The 8573-nt window shown below is 46.4% G+C and overlaps 1 long non-coding RNA gene across 1 annotated transcript; it reads right to left on the bottom strand.

The window, feature by feature from the left end:
• Positions 1–4039: 4039 nt before the first annotated feature.
• Positions 4040–5190, bottom strand: LOC119025927. Its single transcript, XR_005076965.1, has 2 exons — positions 4399–5190; positions 4040–4241 (listed from the first exon to the last, which is right to left on the bottom strand). It is a non-coding gene; the product is annotated as an uncharacterized LOC119025927 (long non-coding RNA).
• Between the last annotated feature and the right edge of the window lie 3383 nt (positions 5191–8573).

Raw genomic sequence — 8573 nt, 5'->3', positions numbered from 1 at the left:
TGTGCTCCTCAACCTTAACAATCGACCTTAACCTTCTGCCGCGGTGCGATGGTGGCAAAGGTCACGCAGGCGAGGAGGAGGTCCAGGTTTGGAAGCAGCGCACGTCTGACCGTGTCTAATATCGTTCAGCCAGAGGTAATGGCCTTTACCTGTCCGCCCGCCGCCCGCCGCTGCAGACAGAAGACAAGCCGCCGTCCTCCTCTTCCTCACCTTGAACACCAGCACACACACACACACACACACACACACACACACACACAGTCTGCAGTATCTTCTTATATCTTCTCACATATGTACAATATAAACACACACACACTATTGCATCTATTTGTAGGCGCAGAGACAAACACAGCACATCTGTTTATTCACAGAGATGCACCTGCCACACACACACACACACACACACACCTGAAGAATATGTATTAAACATAAAAACATTTTATTTCCTGCACAGAAACTCAACAGCTTCCACACATCTGCTCTTCTAATTTCCAAAAAAATGTACACATTACAAGTTAATGTCAGATGAAAGTAGTAAGTTGTGTTACAATAAAACGTTCTGTGGAGAATCACGTGTTGCAGCACTTCGTTATGAAGCTGCTCTGCCTGCAGAAAACATCGTTCTGTTGATGTTCTCAGGAAAACGTTGGCGAGACTTCAACCACACGCTGACGTCCCGCCAACGTTCCTCGAACTGCGTCTTTCAGTTAAACGTCTGTGTGTCGTGACGACGTGTGTTTGTATCTGAGTCTCTGTGAGGAGGAACTTCACACAGCAACACAACATGAGGGAAGATATCTGCAGCAGTCTGAGGTACACACCTGTAACACACTGCTGCAGGTGAAACATCGTTATAATCCCTGTTCACCTGTTTATTTCACACTGCTCAACCAAATGTCTTTAAAGGAGAGATGAGAGGAGACATTCAGAACTCCTTCTGCAAGAACATCTGACAGACATGCAATTTCAGAAATGTAAAAAAAAAAAAATAATTGTCTCAATGTGAGAAATCAACAGGGAGAGTATCAGTGTGTCACTATATTCATCAGTAGTGTTTCATATTAAAGCTCATTGTTAAAAATATGGAGTTTTTCTGTTTATCTCGACCATTATAATGAAAATCAACATCCATCTGACTTGAAATCACAACAGCAGAAAAACGTTTGAGAACAAAGACCGACTGGAGCTTCTCCTCATGTCATGGCAGGGACTGTAGAACTGTTATTTCTAGAAGGTTCAATGATGAACTTTAAAAGTCTGTTTTTGTCCCTGAGTTTTTTCCTCATATTAAATATTCAGCAGCTCATTTCTGAAGTTTTTATTTTAACTTTAACAACAGAAACAGTTTTCCTGCAAACTGAGTTTCACTGGGACATAAAATCCAGGAAGAAAATGTGTGTACAAGAAACTGTAATACAACTGAACACACACACGCACACACACACACACACACATTCACAACATGCATCAACATGCAAACAATACACACAAAACACTGCTGGTTTAACAACACACACACGCAGCGTGCAGCGACACGTCAGTTTACCTGCTCTCAGCTCTGACTTCACCTGAAGGGATCGAACATTCCTGCACCATCAGTCACCTCCACCACCTGAACGTCTCAATCCAGCGCCTGACAAACCACGTCTTCTATAATTGATCACACACACACACACACACACACACACGTGGAGGCCGGAGGCGACGTGGAGTCAGATAACATCTCAGATATTTCTCTCTCTCTCTGTTTTTATATTTCACAAGTGTAGTCGAAGAAAGAATTTAACAGATAAACTAAACAATTCTGATGTTTGTTGATCAGATCGTTAAAGTACCTCTGATGTCACATGATCACACTCACATTACGTTAGCACGTTAGCATGTTAGCAGGCTTTTGACACTGAAGGATAGTCATTCATTCGATGTTCAGACCAGAGGAAACCCAGCAGAGAGTCAGATGGAGAGTCAAATCTCAAACGTTACCTCGAGTCACATCGGACAGATTTTCATCAGCAGTTTGTTTTGTGTCTGTAATCGTGGACGTTTTCATTTCTTTAGAAACACCAGCACCAACATTCAAGAAAAGTTCATTTTTATGGAGGTTTTTTTATGCACATCGAGTAAAATCAAGACAGAAACTCGACCACTGTTGGTGGAGACAAGAAGTCTAAGTTAGGAAGTCGGCAGCTGGATGTGTAGTGAGTTTTGTGAAATACAAGCGTATGAAACTAATGTTGTGAATGTAAAAGAGCTGCATGCTGCTAAAGTTAGCCTAATATATCGTCACAGCTTCCTAAGATCCAAAATCAGAGGGTTAAGACTTTAACGTACTCGATGTTTAATTCAGGTTAAAAAGTTTTGCGTGAGTTTTCTGAAACACATCAGAGATCGGGGGGTTTCCCCGAGCGGCGAGTCGTAACGTTCAGTGAACGCTTCGAACATGAAAGTGATCTCGTCATCAAAGACGACCACATGAAACCAGCAGCAGTTTTATTTCATGTCAGCAGGTCATCAGTGACGTGAGGAATGTTTCAGAACGGAGGTCGAGATCTTTAAAGTGCTGGAGAGCAAAATGTAACCTCCACTGTCACAGGACGAACCCATATGGATGGACCGTGTGTGTGTGTGTGTGTGTGTGTGTGACCCGTTGGAGGCCATCAGCGGCGGAGGTTCAGCCAGAGTTCACCGGGCTGCTGCCACCACAAACACCCCGGGAGCCTCGTTTCCATGTGTCACTCTAATGTGGCGGACGGAGCGATGAAGAGCTGCTCGCATCCAACCTTCTGTCTGCTGAGGCCCGACGCCACCGCCGCCGACAGAGACGGACGGGGTGACTCCGTGTGTGTGTGTGTGTGTGTGTGTGTCCCACGTTGCATCTGGACGCGTCCCAATTTAAATATTTTCTCCACATGAAAACAGACTTCGTTTTCTAATTTCTACAAGAAACTGAGGGCGACACATCCTGTTCAGTCCATCAGATTTTATGAATCATTTTAATCTCTGACAGTGACTTTCACACGGTGACACACTCAGGATCAGACCAGACCACACGGAGAGCCACGCGTCCGTAAAGTGTGAAGCTCAGCTACGTAAAACGTGATGTCGTCAGGATGAGGTGGAGTACGGCACCTGGCTACGTGACGCGGATGTAAAAGTGAACAGAGTAACAGGTTGTATTGAGGCGGAGGACGAGTTTGTTCTCCTCAGCGGTCCACGCGTCCACACAGCGGTCATGTGAGTTCAACGTTCACTAAGTCAGAGTTTATTCGTCAAATCTGTTTCCATCAAACATTTCCCCCTCGCCACCAGCAGAGTTTGAGTCTGTCACGTTAAGATTTGAGCATATATTCTGAGCATGCAGGATCTCTGAGGTGTTTTGGATTGTTGCAATAATACTATATACATTTGCATAAAGCATGTTTGTCCACTCAGATGCTGGAGGTTTATGTAGAAGAGATAAGAAGCGAGTTTACTTCAGACGATCATGAGATTTATCCTGATTATTGACCGTCGTTATAAAAGAGCTTCCTGGAAACTCGGCTGGTGAGCGACTCACTCAGGCTGAAGAACAGAGCAGGAAGCGTTTACAGTCAAACACATCCAAAATCATTTCCATCATGTAGAGCGTCCATATGTCCCGGCATCGTGTCCGGCATATTTATAGGCTCGGGACAACATGTGAGGCTCAGTGATGAAATCTGGAGGAACTACAGGTCTGAACAACATTGATCATCCACAGAACCCGTCTGCTCCGAACGAGGACCGGTTCAAACTACAAGCAGCTACAAGTCCTGAGTGCAGTCTGAACCACTCGACTCATTTTTTAAAATGACATAATGTCTGTAATGATGTTCATTTCATCTCCAGTGTTCCATCTGTAATACTCCCATAATCATCTGTCATACTGGAGCTTCCTACAGACATGAATGACAACTGTTTTTATTAACTGAAGGTTTAAAAGCTGCAGACGCTCCTGTGATTACTGAATAACATAAAGAGAGAAAAGATAAAATCAGGTGAGAGTCTGATCCAAACAGGATGACGTGTGAAAGTTTATTAAACTCGTTTCATTATGTGTCTGTCAGCTGTTCAGTGGGTTTCATCAGGACGTTTCTGTTCCTCCTCTGCAGCTCAGATCGTCTGTAAACATTCCTCGACTAAAGATCCTGAAGTTTCTGTGCTCCTGTGGTCGGCCCTCACACCAACTTCATCCTTCAGTCTGACGCGGTGCTGCGGTTTCACTGAGGAGAGGAAAACAGAAAGCATACGAACAGAGACAGTAAAGTCACAGTCTCATCCTGTTAAATCACCTCCTGTAATCAGGAGCTGATGCAGCACAGGTGGAGGAGAGAGGAGCAGGTGATGAGCTGCAGGGAGTAACAGGTACACAGCTTGTACCTGTTACTGGTTTAAAAGACGTTATTTACTCAGCGTCGTCTGGTGCAGGTTCAGGTTTCTCCTGTTTTTTTTATTTTTGTTTGCATGTGAAAACAGAAGATCTTCTCTAAACCAAACAGTTGTTTTATTTAAATCTGAACAAGCTGAAACGTGGAACTATTCTTTCAAACACCTGAAAACAATGAGTTCATTGAGTCTGATGGTGTAAAGACATGAAACAAAGCTGCGGTGGGACTGAACCTCAGTCACCAACACAACAGTCCTCCACAGTAACGAGGCAGGATGTCACGTTCCTCACACAGAGACGAGGTTACTGCTCGTCAGGTAACGACGCTCTGGGATCATAGGACAGCTGAGCTCCATCCTGAAGTGTCAGAGTTTATTGAGACTGAAAAAACCCTTTAAATACTCAAATGATTGTAAATGACCGTGCACTCAGAGAACAGCTGAGACGTCACGGAGCTGTCTGACTGGGCACTGCTGCGTCACAAACGGACTTCAGTCGAGTTGCAGCAGCTGCAGGGAAGAAGTCATCTTAACAAAGGTGTCAATAACACCTCCATCAGTTTGGAGCCGTCCCATGTTCTTTTGGTTGTTTTTAACATTTGAAACGAGTCCAAGCTGCTGGTAACTGTAAGCCCCGCCCACATGCAGCTGATGAGGTCGTGATGACAGGAAGCTTCCTCTGTATTACTGTTGCTGCTGATCACCTCCTCCTCTCTCTCCTCCACCTGTTCTGGATCAGCTCCTGATTACAGGAGGTGATTTAAGTCCAGGTGTGTCTCTGCTCTGTTTCACTCACCTGCCGTAACGTTTGTGGTCTGACGCTTTCTGACGTCCTGATACGAGTCAGTTAATAAAGAAAAGTGTTTCTGATCATGAGACTTCAGAGACTTTGTGTTCCTGTGTGTCTGAGTTTAGTAAAGCTGAGTGTGTTTCCTCCTCGCAGGCCTGAATTCCTCGGCCTGGCTGGTTCTCATAGACGCTGTTCAGAGTTATTTGGCACCATAATGTCTTGTCATGTAGTACAGCGAGGCTCCGGCACCAACATATGGTCCCGGCACATTCTTTGACTAATGCTGTGTCAGAGCTACACGGCCTCTCTGGATGCTCAGAGCTCATTGACAAACTAATCCATCACTGCAGTCTTCGGGTGTTTGGCCCACGTCACACACCCACCGAGGGTTTTCATGTGTGGGGAAACGGATCGCGTACGAACTGAACCACATTACAGCTCCGCCCGCACCAGACTGAACCCGGCTCAGGTCGTCTCCGCTCTCAGTCCAGAGCTTTACTGCGTCTTCATCTGCAGCTCTGATGAAGACTGAAGGAGCTGAGGGAACGGACGGCTCCCGCTGAGACGTCTTATACTCTGATTCCTGCTGGAGAGCTGAAACAACACGGAGCGAGGCCCGGGTTCTGATCCACCTCGCTGTAACATCGACAGGAGCGCTTTAAACATGTGCTCGCAAAACATAACCAGAAACTGATTGTGTAGGTCACAAGATGAGCTGCTGGAGAAACTTTAACTCCAACAAGCTTTAAAGGAGCAACATTTAAACCAGATCCAACTTTCCTTCATTTATACTGGAGAAGAAACATTGTAAACTTCCTGTTCGTCACTGCGTCCCCGTCGTTCTCTGTCCTGATTGGATAAAGTGAGCAGAGACACAAGTAAATGTGTTTCTATTTAACATTTATTCTAATAAGAAAATCACACAGCAGCTTTAAGTGAAGTTTAAAGGTTTATTAAAACATGGATAATGTATATAAACACATGAAATGTGAATGTGTGCCGTGTGTGTTGATACGGTCCTGAAGAGCCTCCTCCTGTAGACTCCACCGGTCGTTTGGACCCGACCTGATTCTGAAGGTCGGAGCTGAACTCCTGTTCTGCTTCTTGACCTCTTTATCGCGGCATTATTTAAATGTTATGGCTCATTCTTTGGGTTCACGGAACAATTTTGGTTTGGACGCAGTGTGCCGGGGTCGTGCTGGTGCCACTGGTCTGAGGTCAGCGTGTGTTTTTAAACCGGACGAGCTGAAAAATCAGAATCTGTAACCTGATACTACAAATCAATGTGCTGCTGACAAACACGAAGGGAAAGGAGACACTGAGCTGAACAAGAAGAGCTTTAATATGAGACATGAAGTCACTGCAGGCTGCGGAGGCGATGACAAGTGTCTGTTTGCACAAACGGCAGATCGACTGTAGAGTTATCTACCATCAGCAGCGGCTCTGTCAGCAGTTTCAGTCCTGCTCTGCACTCTGTGAGCTGTGTTCAAAGTGTGGTTTCCTTCAGCCCTGAATCAGGTCCAGAACTGGGCCCAGAGTGGCAGAATTTCTCAATCACATCTACGTTTCACATAATGAAAAACTGCAGCGCCTGTGTTGGTTCACATGTGCTCAATGTGAGCAGAGGCAGGGGCTCTGCAGGACCGTGCTCAGGATCAATAAACGCTCCGGCGTAGGATTCCCGCGGCCCCGGCTCACGCAGAGACAAAATATATGAAAAACAAAAAGCCGGCCTGCCAGCGAGGCTCCGGGGACCCTCGGTGTGTATTTAGTCTAGCTCCCGATGTCCTTCAGTGGTTTTGGTTCAAAGCGCGTGGAGTCTGAGCCAAAAGCAACTGTGAAACCAGCCCCTTGATCACAGTGGCGTTGCCTTTGATTGAATTTAGCATTGAGGGGAGGGTCGAGAGCCCAGCGAGAAGGTGTGTGAGGTGCAGCAGGCAGAGGTCGGGGTAGTCATGTCCAATTTCCACCTCGTGTGAGGCTCCGAGTGGACTGAGAGGCTCCGAGGGAACAACAAAGGAGACGGACGGAGGAATCCTGTGGTCCGAGTCTGCAGAGACGCTGCAGAGCGACGGAGCAGGACGAGCTGAAGGAAACAGACACGCTGCTTCTTATCTCAGTGTTTGATGTCGCAGCTGAACGTCTGCTGTGTTGGGGGGACTTGTAGTAACAGTTCTGCAATTCAAGTAATCAGTTACTTGAGAAATCGCTCTTTATCTAAGTAGCAAGATGGTGGAGAGGAAATACTCCCATTATTTAGTTTTCTGGGGGGCTGAAAAGGACGAGAAGGACACTGTGATCTGCACATTTATATCATTTGTACGTAGGTTTGAGTTGTGCAGTATGAAGCCCTTCACTTTTATTGTATTTGTGCTGTTTCTATGGAAACAGTCCGTCTGTAAACGTTATATTGCGTCTGTCAGTCCTGTTCTCAGGCTGCAGAGCCGACTGTGGGCCGTCATGAAGGACACAGAACCAGCGTGGAGTCGACAGATTTAAAGGAACAGTCAGAAACATGCTGCCTGGACAATATAATGCTTTTACATTTCAGCTTTTATAAAGGGTGTAAAATTGATTCACGCCAGACGAGCTGTATGGAAACAGTTTCCTCAAGTTCTTCGTTGTCTTACTAAAGTTGAGATGCCGTCCTGAACAGTGGTCTGCGGCTGTAACACCACCATCATCCCCACATATGAACATAAAGAGTAAAACTTAAAGGCACGACCGACCAGATTAAATATTTCACACACACTTTCTACACACTTAGAGCCTCAAACATTTGACCCCAGAGTTCAGAGCTCGATTCTTCTTCTTCTTCTTCTTCTTCTTCTTCTTCTTCTTCACCACGACACGTGGTTACGTAACGATGGCTGACATGTTCTGAGCATCATGAGGCAGCTGAGGTGTGATAAAGCTCCTCAGGTACAGAGACGGGAGACTGTGAGCTCACTAATGTCTCCCCCTCTCTCACCTGACTAATGAGTAATTATCCTCAGGAAGCCTCATCAGGATGGAGGTGGGGGAGAGGACGGGCGACGGAGCATTCAGACAGAGAGAGGAGGCAGACGGTGGGTGTCTGTCTCCTCCCTGGGCGTGATGAGGCGCCGCCGCCTGGCTGCTCACGGCGCACTGGCAGCCAGAGAGGAGGCGCTCACGAGGCCGCCGTCAGGAGCCATTGGATGGTTTGATTACAGCGTCTCCCCCCCGCCAGGCTCCATGTTGGCCTGCTTGTCTTGCATCACTTCCCTGATGCGACGTATACATCTGTCGCTGCTCAGTGTGAGTCACTTCATCGCTGATGCACAGCTCCAGTTTTTACTCCCTGGGTTGAGATTAGTGGTGTAGAGACGCTGAGGGGACGAAACATCCAGCAGGTAAC

The sequence above is a fragment of the Acanthopagrus latus genome, chromosome 9 (genome assembly GCF_904848185.1).
Source record: "Acanthopagrus latus isolate v.2019 chromosome 9, fAcaLat1.1, whole genome shotgun sequence".
In the NCBI taxonomy this organism is placed as follows: Eukaryota; Metazoa; Chordata; class Actinopteri; order Spariformes; family Sparidae; genus Acanthopagrus; species Acanthopagrus latus.
This window is presented reverse-complemented; position numbering and strand designations above follow the sequence as displayed.